General features: G+C 36.7%; 1 non-coding gene across 1 annotated transcript; it reads left to right on the top strand.

Annotated features, from left to right (window-relative positions):
* Nucleotides 1-8,311: 8,311 nt before the first annotated feature.
* On the top strand, nt 8,312-8,418 carry LOC136204404 (small nucleolar RNA R71). The gene has a single exon (XR_010675246.1). It is a non-coding gene; the product is annotated as a small nucleolar RNA R71 (small nucleolar RNA).
* Nucleotides 8,419-21,031: the final 12,613 nt, after the last annotated feature.

Here is a 21,031-nt window from a genome sequence, read left to right as displayed (position 1 = left end):
TTTCCTTTTAAACATGCTTCGCACGTTTCCATTGATTCACAATCAATTGAATCTATAAGTCCATCTTGATGTAGCTTAAGCATGCGTCTTTTGTTTATATGGCCTAAACAACAATGCCACAAGTAAGTTGAATTATCTAGCTTATGTCTTTTGGTATCAATTGTGAATACATAAATTTTATCATCTAACACGTAAATCCCATTTAATGATATTCCTGAAAAATAGAAAATCCCATTTCTATAAAAAAAATCACATGTTTTATTCTTTATTGAAATATTAAAGCTGTCATCAATAAGACAGCTAACAGAAATAATGTTTCTAGACATCTCTGGAACATACAAACGGTTCCTTAATTCTATTACGAGCCCAGAGGGCAAACTTAAAACATAATCTCCAATTGCGAGCGCTGCAACTCTTGCTCCATTCCCAACTCGCAAGTTTATGCTCCCTTTCTTTAATTCCTTAGTCCGTCTTAGTTCCTGCATATTTGTACAAATATGAGATCCACATCCAGTATCCAATACCCAAGATTCAGACTGTGAAATTGTATTTATTTCAATATAGAACATATCAGATGTAGAAGCACCGTCATTTCCCTTCTTAAGGGAGGCTAGGTACTCCCTGCAGTTCCTTCTCTAATGCTCATCTTTACCACAGAAGTGGCACTCTCCTTTGGGATTCTTCACTTGCTTCCCCTTAGCTTTAGTGGGCGTGGCCCTCTTGCCCTTCTTGGGATGTTTAGGATTGGGAGGGTTCCCTTTCCTCTTCCTTGATCCCTCAATGACAAGAGCCGGTATTGCCTTGTCTTTCTTTATATTGGGCTCAACCGTCTTGAGCATATTTACAAGCTCTTCAAGAGAGGTTTGCAAGTCATTCATTTGGTAGTTCATGATGAACTATTGGTTAGCACACATAAAATCGCCCCCCCCCCTCCTGTATGTGGGCCTTAGTGGACTCAATTGGGCTTCCATTAATTAATTAACATTTATTCCTCTCTTTTTTTTGCAAGTTTTATGTGTGACCCATTAAGTTCTTATTACTACTAGCCGTATACAACCATTAAATTAATTTCCCAAAATTACATTTAATCTTTGTATAACGGAATGAGTGTGAGGACTGTGATAGGCAGAACCATAAACATTCCCCCAGAGTTATAAGAAGATAGGTTGATTCCGTCGTTGACCTTTCCGTATTAGTTACAGTATAATTCGATCCTTTATCAACAACATCCTTGAACAGAATCTTATGACTATGGATTATGTCAAGTCACATATAGCGAGACGTTCATTTTACTTGTACAAACCGAGTTAACTCCGAATAGATAAGTTAAGTGAAATCTCTATTTCAAGTCTTAAGCTATCACCTTGCAAGGATTTAGAGTCAAGTCTTCCACAAACGATCCTTGGACGTATCTCCCATTTATCAGGAGTGACAAATGCTCAATCCAATGTTAACTATCCTGCAATTACTTCATGTGGTACCCAACGCCTGCCCGCACACACCCTAGAGTCATCTCTGTTATGGATCGTGTTTGAACAGAGTCAAAGCATCACATTTCATAATCCATAATCACTAATTAACATTCCTTTGAGTCTGAAGATTACTTATACCTATTAATACCAATGTGATGAACATGTGACAAGGATAAATCCATCCATCCTGTTATCTCAAGTTGGGTCCCCGATCCTAATGAACTCCTTCATTGGATCCATCCAACTGTCCAGATATCTGCATATCTGAAGCTTATGAGATCAGCTCTCTGTCTCGACAGAAAACATTGTTACATGCAAGTCTCTACAGTATTATGTCAATCCCTATTCAAAATATATTACTTGACTTGGGGTGGTTTTAAGTTTATTAGTTTATTATAATGTTTTGTCTCACTTCATGCTTGTATGAACACTTTATAATCACTTTAAATAAACTTGGGGATTTCCTTTTATTAGACTTATTTAGTTCTTAAAAGTAATTGCCTTTATATAAATTGAAAACCATATCTTATTAAAACAAATGACATAAAGAACAATTCATTTACAGCTGGTTTATATCCTAAAACAATTGACTATAGGACACTAAACCCCAATAGCTTTCATCTCCAAGACAGCTTTTACTTTATCTAGATTGGCTCCAACTCCTTTTTGGCTAATGACGTAGCCAAAAAAATTTCCTAAAGTTGCCCCAAACGTACATTTTTCAGGATTGAGTTTAATATTGTACATGCGTACCACTTCCAAGACTTCTCTAATGTCACATGCATGTTTTTCCATTGTGGTGCTCTTGATGATCATATCATCTGCATATATGGAGAAGTTATCACCATTTTTGTCCCCAAAGATTTTATTCATCATTCTTTGGCATGTAGGCCTGCATTCTTCAATCCAAAGGGCATCACTTTGAAGCAATAAGTAGCCTGATGTGTGACGAATGAGGTTTTGATCCTATCCTTTGTCTCCATTGGGATTTGATGGTAGTTGGAGTTTACATCTGTAAAGGAATAAACTTCGTATCCCGCGGTCCCATCTACTAAGATGTCAATGCATAGCAGTGGATAATTATCTTTAGGACACGCCTTGTTCAAATCAGTGAAATCATTACACATTCTATAAGATCCACCCGCCTTTTTAACAAGGACAACTTTCACTAGCCATTGGGTATATATTACTTCCTCGATAGCGTCAGCTTTTTTGAGTTTGGTAATTTCTTCCTCTATGGCTTTCTACCTTTTAGGCCCATGATTACGCCTCTTCTAAGCCATGGGTGTTGCATCATCCTCTATGTTTAGCTTATGAGTGATCATATCTGGGCTTACCCCTGTCAATATTTCTTTATCCCCAGCAAAGACACTCTCGCATTTCGTTAATGTTTTTGCAATATCTTCCTTTATCTCTGACCTGAGCCCTTTAGCAATCATTACCTTCTTTCTTTCCGTGATAAGATACATCTCAGTGTCGCCTAACATCGTAGTAATGGGCTCTTCATCCTCTCCTTCATCCTTATTCTATGGGCGAATAGATAAAGAGGCCTAATACGTCTCTTGTGTCGTCTTCTGACTTCTTTTGATCACCACTCCCCCCTTAGTTGTTGGGACATACATTGCTAAGTGGTAAATGGAGATTAGGGTTGTGGCTTCACCGAGAAATGGCCTTCCTAAAATAGCGTTGTATGCTAGCTGCCCATCCATGATGGAGAACTCTAGATCACCTTTCCAGGTTTGGTCATCATTTGTGATCTCACATTCCAATGTTACATGGCCTTTGGTTTGGACTGTGTGTCTAGTCACTCCCAAGATGTCCACAATAGTTGTTTCTACCTGCATGGAATCTACTTTCATTTTGGCAAACGCCCTTCTAGTGATCACGTTACACGAACTGCCCATGTCTATCATAACTCTCTTCATTTCTCAATGTTCATCGTGATTACTAAGGCATCAGCATGGGGGGCCATTTATAGGTCCTGCCTCTATGAAAGGACGGTTGAGAGCCATTTTGTCTAAGGCGGATGTTTTAGCCTTCTTTGTTGGTGGTTGATATCCGGGTCCACCTGCAATAATGTTGATAACTCCTTTCGACTTCTTCTTGGGTTCCGCCTTTTCTTTATCATCATTCTGATTCTTGTCATTCTAGACGAACTTATCAAGGTGGCCCTTTCAAATAGCTTTTCAATTTCCCTTGCAAGTGCAAAGCATGCTTCGATTTCATGGTCATTTCTTCTGTGGAAACGACAGTATGCTTTTGCGTTTCTTCAAACGGGTACATGCTCCCCTCCCTTTGATTCGGGATATGTAATATCCCGCTTGAATTTACTTTTCTCTAGCCATAAAAGGATTTCCTGTTTAGGTGTGTTCAAGGGTGTATACGTTGGGTCCCTCCGAGGTTTTATTGTTGTCGTCTATCTCCATGAACCGCTTGCATCTTTCCATCAGCTCTATGAGGCCCCGTGGCATATGCATAACCACCTTTTTTATAGCCTTTTGCATCTGGTATTTTTTATAATCGCTTCTACTGCTGTGTTGACATCAGCATCCGTAATTTTAATGCAGAGCTTATTGAATTTGTCTATATACGCCCTAAAGGATTTGCCTTCTCTATGCTTAAGCTCGTACAGCGATTGGCTAGACACTACAGGTAGGATGCTGCCTGCAAATTTTGCATAAAATTTTCGGCTCAATTGTTCCCAACTACCAATGGTTCCACTAACAAGTGACTGAAACCAATTGTATGCTGAGCCCTTCAAAGTTGTGGAGAACATTCTACATATGATCCCTTTATTAGCTCTGTATATGTCCATTAGCTCCCTGCACTACCTGAGGTGGGCCTCTAGATTATCCTCCCCTTGGTACTTGGGTAAATAGGGAGCTTTGAATCATCAATTAGTCTCATAGCGCAGGATCCGCACCGTGAAATGTGAATGCCTGTTAACCTTATGAGCGTATCTTTCAGCATTCTAATTCTACCACCACAACTCTTCTTAAACTCCTGCTTCTACGGTGGCATTGAACCGCCGCAATGAGATTGACCCTTCGTTCCTCCCTTTGTAGTTATTACGATAGGGGTTTGGTGAGTTCCTTGAACGAGAACGAGATCTATCTCGACGATGTTCGGGCGAACCTCCCATGCATTGTTGGGATCTTTGATTGCTAGGATTTGCAGTTTTAGTAGCATAACCAGCGCCATCTGCGACATGATCTGCTGCCATATCCTGCCTTCCCCTCGTGCCTCCTTGAACGAATGGGTTTTGAAATATTCTTTGGGCCCATTCGGCGGACTCATTTCCCTGCAATATTGTTCTCACTCGTTCAACAGATTCATTTCCCAATTCCCACCTAATGGATTCCACCATTTGTGCAAGAAAAGATTCTGGCGGCCACTTATGCGCTGGCTGGATTACGCCATCTTCCGGTAGTGAAACATCTTATGTATAGGCAATGTTATTCGCAGGTTGTGTCCAAATGAGATTCCCACTGTAGATGGTGTTATGGGGGTCCCTCGAGTGGTTGCTGGTATAAAAGTTCCTCTAATGGGAGGGTTGTGCCCCTCTGAAGACATTTTGTATTCATGGTATAAATTCTATTAATCTTAATACTCCACGATCACCACACCAATTGATATCTCGTCGATTTTCCTTCACTAAATTACATCCCTGTGGGGTGCCGTTGGGATCGGCCGGGAGCACTCCGATGCCGAAGTCAGTAACACTCTTTAGAATAAAGCAATAATCACAAAGTAGGATTATAATAATATGTACCTCAATGCCTCAAGGCATGGTTTATTTATACTAGGTTTTAGTAACCATCGATTAGTAACTAGAAAGCCTCTTATTTAATGCTCCTTTAATGCAAGATTGCTACATTATTATGTCTGGCCGTTAGCTGATTTATAGAGTTGTTTTTAGTCATTAATGATGTCTATTTTCCTCTAAAAGTCGGTGCCAATATCCTTAAGCTGATCAAGGCTGAATGGCGGATCTTCTATCCTTTGGAGGATACGGACCCCGTAAAGGCTTTTGGCCTTCACGAGGCATATCTATATATTGTGGTCCCCTCAGGGCGTATGTCTTCCTTCATACGCCCTCTAGCTGGCGAACCTCGACTGTTGGTTAGGTTTAAATGCTCTTTGGTCCTTTGATTATGAGGATCTTCAGGGATTTGCCCTAGATAATATTCGCATGTTATCAATACCTTTGCTTGATATTTTATGCCCTAAAACAATTCCTTCATCTACTATGAAGTGACATTTTTCCCAATTCAAAACTAGGTTTGTCTCTTCACACCTATATAAAACTTTATCCAAGTTCATTAATTATACATCAAAGGAATCACCATCTACAGAGAAATCATCCATGAATACTTCCATGATATCTTCAATGAAATCACTAAATATGGAAGTCATGCATCTCTAAAATGTAGCAGGAGCATTACATAAACCAAAAGGCATCCTCCTATAGGAAATGTACCATAAGGACATGTGAATGTTGTTTTATCTTGGTCATCAAGATAAATAAATATCTGGAGAAATCCAAAGTATCCATCTAAGAAACAGTAAAAAGCATAACATGTTATCCTTTTTTATCATTTGGTCTATAAAAGGTAAAGGGAAATGATCTTTCCGAGTGGCTGAATGAAGCTTCATATAGTTTATACAAACCCTCCAGCCGATGGTGGTTCGTGTTGGTATAAGTTCTCCTTTTCATTTCTCACCACAGTCATACCTCCTTTCTTAGGAACACAATGAATAGGGCTAACCCATTCACTATCTGATATAGGGTATATAATCCATGCATCTAATAATTTTGTGATCTCCGATCTTACTACTTCTTTCATATTCTGGTTTAACCTTCTTTGTCAATCTGCCTTAGGTAATTGTCCTTCCTCTAAATGTATTTTATGCATTACTATATTTGAACTAATTCCTTTAAGATCAGAAATCTGTCAACCTATACTTTTAATTCTTCTTTTGACTACCTATAGTAAACGACCCTCTTGGTCTTCATTTAACTTGTCTGAAATTATTATTGGTAAAGTATATCCTTCTCCTAAATATGCATACCTCAAATGCTTGGGTAATTCTTTTAACTCTAAAGTGGGTGGTTTTTCTACTGATGGAAGAATAGGTCCTTCATTTCTTAAAAGTGGTTCTGGAATCCTATCTTCTAATTCTGGTTCTATCTCTGGGTTAATTTCATCATTTTCCTCACTTACTAAATCATCAACACATTCGTCTATTAAATCAATTTTCATGCAAACATTATCTTCCACGGGATATCTCATTCCTTTGTTCATATCAAACTCAACCTTATCTTCTCATATTCTTAACGCTATTTTCCTTCTGATACGTCAACTAACGCCCTTCCTGTATTCATGAAATGTCTTCCTAAAATCAAAGGACAGTTTACGTCATATGCAAAATCTAATATAACAAAATCGGTAGGAAAAATGCATTTATCAACCTTAACTAATACATCCTCAATAATGCCATATGGTTTCTTAATAGTCCGGTCTGCTAGTTGTAAAACCATAGACGTTCGTTTTATATCTTCCTCAAACCTAGTTTCTTAAATATTGATAAAGACATCAAGTTTATACTGGCACCTAAATCACATAAACAACTTGGAAATTCTACTTCTCCTAGTTTACAGGGTATGGTAAAACATACTGGGTCTTTTAACTTTATTGGTACCTGGCTGGAAATTATAGAACTACAATCTTCCGTTAGGGCGATTGTAGATGCTCCTTCCCAACTAATTTTCTAAGAAATCAAATATTTAAGAAACTTGCTATAATTAGGAATCTGTGTTATAGCATCCACAAATGATAGATTAATATGAATATTTTTCAGTTTGTCAAGAAAGTTAATAAATTGTTTGTCATAATCTTTATTTCGTGTACGTTGAGGGTAAGGTGGTTTAGGCTTATATGTATTAGCATTGGCTTCTTTTGCAGCTTTAACAAAATTATCACTATAACAATCTGGTATAGCAGATGCCTGCAGGATGGGAGTTTCTTTTTCATGCATAACTCTAGTGTCAATACTGGTGGCATCAGGATTAATATAATTTTTTCCTAATTTGAGAGTGATAGCTTTCATTTGCTCCTTAGCGTTACTTTCTGAATTACTAGGAAGTCCTCCATGACCTCTAGATGGGATAGCATTTGCTAATTGCGCAATCTGTACTTATAAGTTGTGGATGAAAGATGAATGATGTTTGAAAAGTTGATCGAATTTATTTTCGATCCTTTTAAAATTCCCGTCTTAGTGGTTAATTTTACAACTTATTCCATCTATGAACTTGTCAATTTTAGAAGAGAGATTTCTCAATGAGTCACTAGTGTGATTAGTGTTTATCCTTTCTTAGTTGGAACTATTTCCTTCTTTCCAGCCAAAATTAGGATGACTTCTCCATCCCTGGTTGTAGGTATTCGAATATGGATTATTTTGGTTTTGAACATAATTCACTTGTTCTTCCGAATCCGAATTACTACAATCGTTATTGGATTGATTTTGTACTTCATTGTGCAATTTAGTCTATTTTATGAGACAAAATAGAAAATTGTGCTTGTAGTAGTGTAATAGGGTCTAAATCATGTATATTGTTCACCATAGAGGATGAAGAACAGGCGGGAGTACTGGTAGCATTTGTTACATGTGATCTTTCTACTGGCCACATGCTGCTATTTGTTGTCGTTTCTTCTAACAAGCCGATTGCTTCAGCGGAAGTCTTTTTCATAAATGATCCTCCAGCCATAGCATCAATTGTTCCTCGAATGGTTGGGTTAATACCATTATAAAAGGTTTGCATGAGTAATTCTTGGGGTAAGTTATGGTGTGGGCAGAACCTCTGAAGTTCTTTAAAGTGTTCCCACGCCTCGTAAATGGTTTCAATTTTGTGTTGGGTGAATGATGTGATCTTTTTGATAATTCTTGCTATTTTTTTCTAGGGGAAATAATTTGGATAGAAAACTCTTGGCTAGTTGGTCCCAAGTGGTGATTGTTCCTGGTGGAAGTGAGTTCAAACAGGCTTTTGCTTTGTGTTTTAATGTGAATGGGAAAAGATGAAGCTTAATATCATTTGTTGTCACCCTATTTATTTTAAAGGTGTCACAAATTTCTAGAAAACTTGCCAGATAAGTGTTTGGGTTTTCCTTTGGCAGTCCATAGTATTGGACACTATTTTGTAACATTTGAAGTAAAAATAGTTTGATCTCAAACTGTTCAGCAGTAATTGGTGGACGTACTACTCTATCGGGTTCTCCATTGAGTCCCGATGCGGCATAGTCCATTAATCTGGGTGGTATTGCCATCATTTCTTTGTTTTTGTTCTTATTTTTCCTTGTTCTTTTCTTTTTCTTTAAATTCTTTTCAATATCAGGTTGATAAGGCTCTGGTGTCTGCTTAGCACTTCGTGTCTGACGCATAAACTCTGAACTTAGTACCTATAGAAATAGAAAGAATATTATATGAGTCTATAAACCAAAATTCGGAATAATAAAATAACGATTTATATATAAGTCAATCTTTTGGCGTTCCCGGGAACGGCACCAAAAACTTGTTAGGCGAATTATGCAAGTGCATGGTTCCGCTTGTAGTAATAAAAAGATATCATTCTCACCAAGAACGATTATTCACTAGTTTAACTGATTATTAGATTATTGGCTTAATACACCATTTGCCTCCTAAACTTGTCCAAAATGGTTGATTGGCCCCGTAAACTTTCAAAGTGTCTCGATAGCCCCCTGAACTTGCATTAAATGTTCAGTTAGCCCCCTAAACTTGCATAAAATGTAATCAATTAATCATTTGGTTTAAAAAAGTAAGTCAAATGCAGAAGATATGTTACACGTGCCTTAAAATGTTATAATCACATACTCCGATCTTGGTCATTTTACTTTTTCAAGATGCGTGCAACATATCTTCCGCATTTAACTTATTTTTTTACAACCGAGTGATTAAATGATTACATTTTATGCAAGTTCAGGGGGCTATCGAGACACTTTGAAAGTTCAAGAGACCAATCAACCATTTTGGACAAGTTCGGGGAGAAAATGATGTATTAAGCCTAGATTATTAATTCATTTTCTCTTGATTATAGAAAATAAATAAATAGTTGTGAAATAGTTTTGATTTAAATAATATAAAACTTTAGTTAGATTTCTTTGGTTTTAATTCCGTACATAGCTTGGGATACATAGAAGATTTTAATAAATATAAACATGTTAATACCTTTCAATCTTCCTGCAATTGTATCAGATAAAGAGTATTTAATCCAATCTCTCGATCCAACATTAAATAACTTAGGGGTTTTTATATAGATAATTCTAATTCCTCGACCTATCATAATGAATTATAATTAAGAATTAAAAACGAAATAAGTAAGTGATGTGATACAATTACCCTTTTATGAACTGAATCTCTTCTAACTTCATAAAATGATAAGTATTCCTATGTCTTGCTTATATGGATTTCCCTATAATATTCATGAAGCAGTAATAGAATAAAATGATGAGCATAGAATAATTTGCATTAGATTGATTTGGGTTTTTTATAAACAAGCATTGACAGTGTTGATCATATGTCAAAATTAAAGAATACAGAGAATAAAGACTTAACAAATGAGAGTATAAGGGTTATGAATCCTTTTACTGTCTCTGTAAGGATGTCAAGCCTCTAGTTCGTCTTTTTCAATTGTATATTGTCTATTGTATCTCGAGGAAGTGTATCTCTCGATCTTGCTTCCTTCAGTGCTTGGAATTAAATCATTAGAAATTATTGTAACTTGATAACTTCAGTATATCTATGAATATCTTTTGTGAATTTCTATAATTATCAATCTGTCTATTCAATGGAGAGAATGATCCTTCTTATAGTAGATGAAGGATTGTGTCCTTTTGAAGTGATAACTCTTCATGTAGAAATATGGAAAGTCACAGCCAATGGTGATGAAGAATGATGATTTAGGTGGTAGGAGATGCCTTGGTAGTAAAGAATCATGTTTTTTTGCAGTAAAAATGTCGGTCACGAAAGAGGCAGGGGTGTCATGTTCGTGACAAGAGTTGCCATGCAAAGTTGATGAAATTGTCTGTCACGATCGTGACAGGGGTCACGATTGCGACAAATGATTCTTGCCAATGGTTGAATTTTCGAACATGTCACGATCGTGATAGGTGGGTCATGATCGTGACAGGGGGTCATGATCGTGACAGGTACTTTTGCCCTAATTCAAGCTTCTTTTCCTGTCTTTTGTTCATTTCTTACTGATATTTCTTCATATTAAGCTTTTATCTGTTTCAAACCTATCCCTATTCAAATCATAAACAAACAAGTAAAATCTTTCCAAAACATTAAATAAATTAAGCTAAATGCATAAATATAAACGTGAATATGCATGCGAAAATACGTAAACTTCGGACTTATCATTCATTATTCATAACGACTTACTTTATAAAAGGCATACGGATGGGGTGCGTCTGAGGTGTTTAGACGAGAGAGAAGCGCATGAAGCAATGGAGTTAGTGCATTCCGAGATTTGTGGTACTCACATAGGAGGAGTAGTATTGGCATAGAAAATCTTGAGGCAAGGTTTCTATTGGAATCATCTAACAGCCACGGAACTACATGTGTTGGCACCTATATGGCCTTTTGCAGCTTGAGGTATTGACATAATCGGGGAAGTGAGACCTAATGCGTCTAATGGACATAAATTCATCTTTGTGGCCATCGATTACTTCACCAAATGGGTTGAAGCAGAGTAATTTAGCAAGTTGGGGTCGAAATAGACGAGGAGATTTATTGAGAAACACATAATTACTAGATTTGGGATTCCCCATCACATGATAACTGATAATGGGGTCCAATTTGAAGGGGAAGTGAAGAATCTCTTTCAGAAGTATGGTATTGAACACAGGAAGTCCCTTTGTACCGTCCTCAGGCCAATCAGGCAATAGAAGCAGTGAATAAGAATCTCAAGAGAATTCTAGTAAAAACAGCTGAATCCCATCGGAATTGGCACGAACAGCTACTGTTTCCTCTATGGGCCTATCGCACGACATTCAGAACATCGACTGAGGCAATGCTGTTCTGCTTAGTATATGGGGCAGAAGTTTTTCTACCTATTGAAATAGAAAAACGTTCGCTAAGAATCGCATTGGAGGCAGAGATTCCCGAAATGGAATGGGTGAGGAAGAGATGTGATCAGTTAAAATTAGTTGATGAGAAGAGGATGGATGCCCTTTATCATATATAGTTATACCAAAGAAGGATAGCCTGAGCCTTTAACAAGAAAGGGAAGGCTAATCCTATCAAGGAGGGTGATATGGTGTTGAAGCAAATCCGAACGACGCACATAGACCCTAGGGGCAAGTTTCGACCAAACTGGGAAGGGCCATTTCTCGTGAAGAAGATGCTAAGCAAACGGGCGGTGAGACTAACCACGATGGATGACATCGAGTTCTATGAACCTACTAATCTGGATAGGCTCAAGAAATACTTCTCATGAGAAACAGAAAAATAGATAAATAAATAAAAATTCCTGATACGTCGAAAACCCGTAAAGGGTGATCTATGCAACAGCAAGGGATATCCCAATGAGCGAAAACCCTACGAGGCGCTCATTTGAAAATTCTGGGATAATAAAAGGAGAGATAGAGAAAAATCTGTGAGATATTAAAAGATGAATTGAAAACCCCTAAGGGTAGTTCATGCAAAAAGAAGAGATAGAGAATATCAGAGATATCCCGTTGAGTCGAAACCCCGAAAAGGGCGACTCAAGTAAAAATTAGGGAAAAAGATTAAGGCATCAACTCCTCTTAAAAAAGCGAGAACGCCTCGATACGAGCTCATGAAAACTGAAACCTTATCCTTAGATCTTCTGGTTTCAAACCTATCCTCGCCCTCATCATTTGCACCCCTCTGGGACGACCTAAACAATCATTCCTTGATCCCAAAATGCCAAGATCCCTCAAACCTATAAAAAAGAAATCTGTCAGATCATCTAATCCACACATGCATAGTTTGCATACACACCTGTCAATACATCTGCACAGAGTAAAGTACATATGTAACACTTACATATATTCAAACACATGTACATTCACACACTTATACGCACATAAGTGTTTAAACGCATCTGTAGATTAGACCACATCTACTCATTTATATGCATCACTACACTTCATCCTAAATAAAAATAAGTCTAATAGCCACCCTCACAAGGGGCATGATTTGTTCTCTCTACGCAGAAAAATCCGGTCTGTACGACGAACCAACATAGTCTATCCAGCGGTAACCCCGATCAAATCTATAGAAAACAGTCTATAAAACAATAACACTTGTTGAAATCGCAGACGACAGTCTACTAAAAATAGCTCAAAGACGGGTCTATAGACGATAGTCTACAGAATAATAAAACCAAATTCAATCTATAGATGGCAGTTTGCAGAATGATAAATACAAATTTAATCTACAGACGACAGTCTACAGAATGATAAATCTAAATTCGATCTACAGACTGCAGTCTATAAAATGATAAATCCAAATTCAATCTACAGACGACAGTCTACAGAGCAGAAAATTTAAATTCAATCTGTAGACGTCGATCTATAGAATAAAGGCACGGGCCGAAGCTACAAACACTGGTCTATAGCACAATCGACTGTGGTCAAACCCAGACGATCCTGGTATAAAGAGACGACTACAATCAAAACCTCCTAGATGAGGTCTCAAGTCCAAACTCTCGGACGCGGGGTGGGGGTTAAAATCCTATTATCAATAAATAGATCGGAGAATTCGGATCGTGGACCCATGATATGAATTCGAAAGGAAATGACTACGGTCAGAACCTCTAGGACAAGGTCTCAAGTCCAAACTCTCGGACAGGGTTAAAGTCCAATTATCATCAACGAATCAGCGAATTTGGACTGTTGACTCACAGTTTGAATTCGAAAAAGAAAGTGACTACGGTCAAAACCTCTAGGACAGGGTCTCAAGTCCAAACACTCGGATGAGGTTAAAGTCCAATTATCATCAACAAAACAACAAATTCGAACCGTGGACTCACGGTGCAAATTCGAAAAGTAACTGACTACGGTCAAAACCTCTAGGATGAGGTCTCAAGTCCAAACTATCGGACGAGGTTAAAGTCCAATTATCATCAACGCATCAGTGAATTCGGACCGTGGACTCATGGTCTGAATTCGAAAAGGAAGCGATTACGGTCAAAACCTCTAGGATGAGGTCTCAAGTCCAAACTCTCAGACGAGGTTAAAGTCCAATTATCATCAAAGAATCCACGAATTCGAACCGTGGACTCGTGGTTTGAATTCGAAAGGAAGCGACTGCGGTCAAAACCTCTAAGATAAGGTCTCAAGTCCAAACTCTCGGACGAGGTTAAAGTCCAATTATCATTGATGAATCAGCGAATTCGGACCGTGGACTCGCGGTTTGAATTCGAAAGGAAGCAACTGCGGTCAAAACCTCTAGGACGAGGTCTCAAGTCCAAACTCTCGAACGAGGTTAAAGTCCAATTATCATCGATGAATTAGCGAATTCGGACCGTGGACCCGCAGTTTGAATTCGAAAAGGAAACGACTACGGTCAAAACCTCTAGGACGAGGTCTCAAGTCCAAACTCTCGGATGAGGTTTAAGTCCAGTTATCAACAATTAATCGGCGAATCTGAGTCGTGGACCTGCGATTTGAATTCAAGTGACGGCGGTGAAAACCTCTAGGACGAGGTGTCAAATCTAAGCTCTCAGATGAGTGTTAAGGTCCAGCTATCAATCACTATGTTTACGAATTCGGTATGTGGACTCGCGGTCTAGATTCGGAATAAACACGATAATCCAAAAAAATGGTATGTTCAGGTTGTCATCCTCTAACTCCTTATGTGCTCTTTACTTTAACATATTTTACATCGCATGTATTGCTTTCACGAAAAAGGCTTTTGAAAACGCACATACGTCACTGTCAAAATAGTAAAATAGGGGCAACTGTAGACACTAAGGTTGGAAGATCTATGAAGAAAATATTTCGATAAGTGATCCAAGTCAGGCAATCCAAACAAACTAAAACTCGGTGAAAAAAAGAACAAAAAAAGGTTTAATTAAATTAACCAGGTCGTCACGTTAATCGTTCGAGCGATTAATTAATTCAAAATATTTATTGTGTTAAATCAAAACCCAAACGATTAATTGAATTAAAAGACGGAGAGACAATAATATAGAACTTCCACTTGAGTTTCTATTTTATTTCTACTTCCATTTCTTTTCTATTCTACTCCATTTCTAATTCTATTTAATTTCTATTCTAAAATCTAATTCTATTATAATTTAATTATATTTTCATTTTATTCCTAAATTCTATTCTAATTTCTATTACATTGCTATTTTATTCCTAAATTATATATAAACTCATTTTTATCCTAAATCTATTTCTACTTTTTTATTTCTTTTTTTTGTTATTTTATTTTCAAAAAATAAAAAATAAATAAATGCTTTAAGGGCCCGCCAAGGGGGTCACGGCCGGAATGGACCCGTGACAGGCTAGGCTTGGGCACAGGCTGCCCAAACTCGGCCTAGTCGAGCATTACACCCGGATCGGGCGTAAGGGGCTTGAGCTTCATTTTGAGTCCCGAACCTCTGCCGAATTTTTTTACACACGAAATCACACCGAAACACGACCAAAACCGACTGAAAACACATTCTAAGCGACTGATTTGGATCAACATACCTTTAACTGATATTAATATGAGGAACCAGATCCAATTAAATCCATTTTGTATTATTTTTACGCTTTTCAGATTTATTTAAATTATTTCTTAACGTTTTAAATTCAAAAACTTCGTTTTCTATCTCGTTACATGAACGATGACCCGATTAAGGGTAGTTTGGTGGTAAGCGATGACTTAGATTAAATTCAACTTTTTCTAATTTTTTGGGAATAAATGGGGGACTGTTTTGTATATTTTAACATTTGGGGATTTATTTGTGTTTATTAATATCATTATTGTTATACCTATAGTTATATTCTATACTTTATCAATTTCATTTAGTTTATCTATATATTTTTGTCGTATACTTTTATTATTTCACTTGAAAATATATGTGTATTATATGCTTTATTAATTTCATTTATGTTATATGTATAATAACATTACATACTTTTATTCATTTCTTTTATATTATATATAGTTTTATTAATTTCATTTATATATCTATAGGTTATATTATATACTATTTACATAGATCATATTACTTACTTTTATTGCTTTTTGTTGTTACATGGATATAGATTATATTATTTACTCTTTATTACTTTTTAATTTTATATATATATATATATATATAGTATTATCGTTTATATTAATGTTATATACACGTATATAGTAGTTATATTATATAGCATTATCATTCATATTTAGGTTATATATATATATATATATATATATACATTAGTTATATTATAGGGTATTATCCTTTATATTTATGTTATATATAGGTATATATATTAGTTACGTTATGTAGTATTATATTTATATTTACATTATACATATATATATGCCTATGTTTATTATGTATTTCTTACTTATTGTTGTTAGGCGTATATATAGGTGTATATAGTTGGATACTTTAGAATTTATCCCTCGGCTTGTAACATATCGTGTAGTATTTATTTCATTGTTGTTAATTAGGTAGAGGTGAGTGGCTTTAGAAAAGGGGATTTTTAAATCACCGAAAGGATTTCAAATTAATTTTTTAATTAAAAGGTGTTTGGAAAAGAGTTTTAATGTAAATAAAAGGTTTTTAACTTCATATTCTTTTAAAATGCCCTTTTTATAAATAAACTTAGTTGTATGCTTAACCGATTTTTTTAACAATTAAACTCGAACGGTTTCCAATCTCACGTTTTGATACACAAATCCGTTCCAACAGCGATTTTGTGTAAACATGTAAATAAATGGGGTTTTGGGGGAAGGGAATTAGATATTTATACTTTAGTATATAGCTTAGTATATGAAATATATATCCAAATGTTGTAATTTACTTTTCCGCGATTTAAATTCCCGATACGTATCGTTTCGTACATATTGATCGTTAAGTTAAAATGGGTGATTCTTCTAAACTAAATAGATTTAATTTAAATTCTTAAAACGGTTTTCAAAACGAGAAAGAAAAGGTTTTCAAACGAATTTGACACTTAAAGGAATATGCGATTAGACCGTAAGTGCTTAGCAGTGCTAAGTAGGAGGTCAATGGTTCAAACCGGGCAATTTTAAAGTGCCTAGCAGCCGTTCTCTAGAAGGAGCTAGCCTTCTCGAATCGTACCCAATTTCCCGAACCCAACCGGTCTCCCGCAAGGAATCCGGTGATCATTTCCCATTCGTGGGTGGCGACTCTTTCATCTCCGAGCTCTGGTCCCGCCGAGTAGCTTGATTCCCAAATTGGTTGCTTTCAGCTCCAATCACATCATTGTCGTCAACGGTATCATCCCCTCGGGTCTTCCAGGTGAGGCTTGATATCTACAAGTAGGCAGCAAGTTGTGCTAATGTGGATCCAACCATTATCATCCTCCATATGTATGAGTTCATGTGTGCATAAGGATCACCGGAACCATCAAACACGAATATAACAGCCATTTTGAACTCGTCTAATGGTAATTCCATATTTCTTTGGGGAATTAAAGGCATGGTAAGAGCTGCAGAATATCTCCTCTGATTCCTGAAATGAGACAACGCATGTTAGGAAAAGGTTAGTTAACAGCTGATGACACAAGAAGATGAAAGGTTGCACAAAACTTTTGACGACGACATGCTTTAAGTATCTATAGGAGTACGGGTAACATACATGGTATGAACCAAGTATCAATATGAGACATGAACAATGTGACAATGTATTTCTTAGAATACATTGTATTTATGAGACATGACGACATACTTAGTATGTCGAAGCAAGGTAAAAAGACAAACGCATTAGACGACACACGTTGTATGTGTCAAGGTTTACTTAGACTTGGTACATGAATTATGTAAAGACGAATTTCAAGGAAATATAACGTGCTTAGTACATCAAACCCGATTTGAGACACAAGACGAGACTCAAAGACAATGTACGTGGTACTTGTCAAATGGTACACTTCACTCGAAAAAAATGCACAACATAATGGTGTATTTCTTGGAATACACTGACATTATGAAGGACAACATATACTCCACATGTTATGGGACACGGACTAAAACCACATTAACGCATAGTTTGACATAAAGGTTATATCACCGGCCTTTGTAAAGACAACATATGACCCACAAGTGTTTTAGGTAAAGACATTTAGGAATACATCACGAAATAATTGGTATGCCTCTTGACAGGGAATGACTTCAAACAAAGCTAACTTAGTTCTCAATTAAATGTAAAACTATAAAGTACCTAAAATGGCTGCCAAAAAATTATTAGCATGGACACTCTAAATGGACAAGAATGAATTTGACACACTTTACAAATATGAAACGAGTGCAAACATAAAGTTGAAACAAAATCAACAAACGGGTTAGGAGTAACATAATAAACGCGTATAGTTGACACTCCCTTCCAACCTTATTTCTCCAAACCGAAAATGTCAATTCGTTATTCTTAGGAATTGGCTTTATTTATTCATCAACTAGGACAAATAAACTCATCTCTCAAAGTTACCAAATGCATGTTTTGGTGACCTAAAGGGAAATTATTAGGGCTGCTTACATGAGCTTGGGACCGACCTAGTTAAGGGTACTTTCAAAGGCTCCCATAGCACGATATACTTGCTTACTCATCCCCTTGTTTAGGAGTTCTAGCGATTTATAGGGGTACATTTATGAGTGTTTTGCAAACATGTACACCCAAGACTACCATGAACATACGGAATGTACACATCGACAAACCGGGGCTAAAAGGGTAGTTGTGCGAATTGTGCAAGTGTCGTAAAGTGATGCAACATACATATTTTAATAAAACACAATTCTTAGGCTCATTAATCGTCAGACCCTTGTGTTGTTCAAGTCATTTACTAATCCCCAGAAGAGTCACCATTGTGAGAAGCCGTGGAACTCAAAACTATCTTATTCGACAAATTAGGGGTTTCATTCTTACATGACACCGTCACTTAATATTTTTAAGGACGAAGCTTAGCGTGTCCCTTCCGGCGTATGCATTTTCATTTATCTATCAGCCCATTTATCATATTTTTGGGTTAACTTAATATTTCAGAGTCGCCACCCTGGTTTAATGTCCAGGAACATATAAAATTAGATGGCTCACAGGCTCACAACATGCCATCTCTTCATAGTCAGGTTCGTGACTTAAACAATTTAAAGGTCTGATTAATGAACATGTAGACTTGTCTCTTATTAAAATACCATTTATAATCTAAACAACTTCCAGTTTAATTATCGATTTATAACGGAAAGCGATAAATAAATGCAGAAAAAGTAAATTAAGTTACATCATAATCAAATGGCACAAATAGCCCTATTATATAAATTCTAGTCCTAAATAACTATTAAACCTGCAAAACCAATAAACGTTAGCCACGGGACATTGGGACTCATCTTTTGAATTTAACTATGGCGTCAGACTCGATCAAGTAGGACTCATCGAAGCCTATGAGATCTAACATTCAGCATGCAATTATGTCCACAACCTAGTTTGAAGTTCTAACTGGTTTAACATCCTAAAAGGACTAAAAATACCCCTCTTCACCTGAGATTGATTTTACTTCGTACAAACATAGATTAAAATATACAAATACACAATAAATATAAATTTACCGAAAATAACATATTCCTACACTACCTGAACCAAGAGAGAATTTTGTCTGCCTGACTCCACCACCGATCGGCCACTAGGTAGCCGATCGGTAACAGGACGTCACCAATCAGTGACTACATCATCGATCAGCGACCTGTCGCAGATAACAGAGTTTCGAAAATGGTAGAAACCCAAAACAACCACGAAATAAACCAAACAAGTTGCAAATTTAAAGGAAAAGGCTTTTAAAACCCTTTAGAAGTTACCTTTAGAGCATTTTCCTAGTTTGTTGTGTGGTAGACCCACGAACACGAAGACTCTAGGAACTTGAACATCAATCTGAACCCGAGCACAAACGAACAGAATGCCTTCATAATATAAAATAGATGATTCTAAATAACTTTAAAATCAAATTGAAGTTGAAATAAGATGATTTCAACCTGAAAATGTTGATTTCAGGAAGTTATAGTGACTTCATAAAGTGTAAATATCGAGATGAACTGTACTGAGTTCAATTCTTCAATATCAATCTTATGTTTTTTATTAAGAAACGTGTTTAGCACTCGAAAACAACGAATTGTAGGATCAGAGGTCCTTCTTCTTCCTTTTCTCTCTTTAAAAAAGTGTCTCTTTAATGCAAAAATGGCTATATAATGTCAAAAAATAACTCTCCCCCTCACTTTCACCTGGAAGTTTTCTGCCGAATTTATATTGAAAATGGTAGAAAACTGCCAAAGTTCAAATTAAAAACTGCTGGAAACCATCCATCGTCGCCGATCGGCAACGTCAGTAGCTGATCGGCTACTGACGTGGCAAAGATGACGCTTTGGTTTTAAAAACGACATATTTTGACTAAAATGAATTTTCAAACTAAAAGACGGGGTTCGGGTCCTGGCTCATGTTCCCGTAGAATGTGACGTCAAGTCCACCTACGTAAACCGTAAGCAGGTAACATAGTATAATCATTAGGGTCGGAAAAAAGTATGTGCTCATAGTTACGTAAGACAACGCATACTTCAAACATTACAAGACGCGACCGAATTGACAATACACAAAATTAGTGACATAAGGGTTACATCACCGACCTTTAGAAAAAATGATGCACAACTCACAAGTGTGGAGGTAAAGACACATGGAAAGTATCACGACATAATTGACATGCCTCCTAACTAAGAATAACTTGACTTCAAATAAAGCCCACTTTGTTCTCACTTTAATATATACAAATGGCCTAAATCTATTAACCATTAAAAATGGCTGCCAAAAAAAACCTTTAGCATGGACACCTTAAATGAACATGTAATTTGACTCACTTTACGATGTGAATATGTACAAAAGTAGAATACAAAAGAAAGTTGAAAGAAAAATCAACAAACGGGTTAGGAGCACTTACATAACACGTAATGACAACACTCCCTACTAACCTTATTCCTCCTACTCAAATTGGTCAATTAGTCTTTCCTAAGAATTGGCTTAATTTATTGATCAACTAGGATAAATAAACTCTTCTCTCGAAGTAACCAAATGCACGTTTTGTTAACCTAAAGGGAAATTACTAGGGTTGCTTATATGAGCTTGGAACTGACCTTGTTGGGGGTACTTTAAAGGCTCGCATAGCACAATATACTTACCTACGCCTCTCCTTGTTTAGGAGTTCTAGCGATTTGTAGGGATACAACCATGAGTGTTTTGCAAAACGTGTACACCCAAGGCTGCCAAGAACGTATGGAATGTACACATCAGCAAAATGGGGCTAAAAAGGGTA

Source organism: Euphorbia lathyris, chromosome 8 (genome assembly GCF_963576675.1).
Source record: "Euphorbia lathyris chromosome 8, ddEupLath1.1, whole genome shotgun sequence".
In the NCBI taxonomy this organism is placed as follows: domain Eukaryota; kingdom Viridiplantae; phylum Streptophyta; class Magnoliopsida; order Malpighiales; family Euphorbiaceae; genus Euphorbia; species Euphorbia lathyris.
The sequence above is the reverse complement of the archived record's forward strand: the minus strand, read 5'-3'. Positions and strand labels throughout refer to the sequence as shown.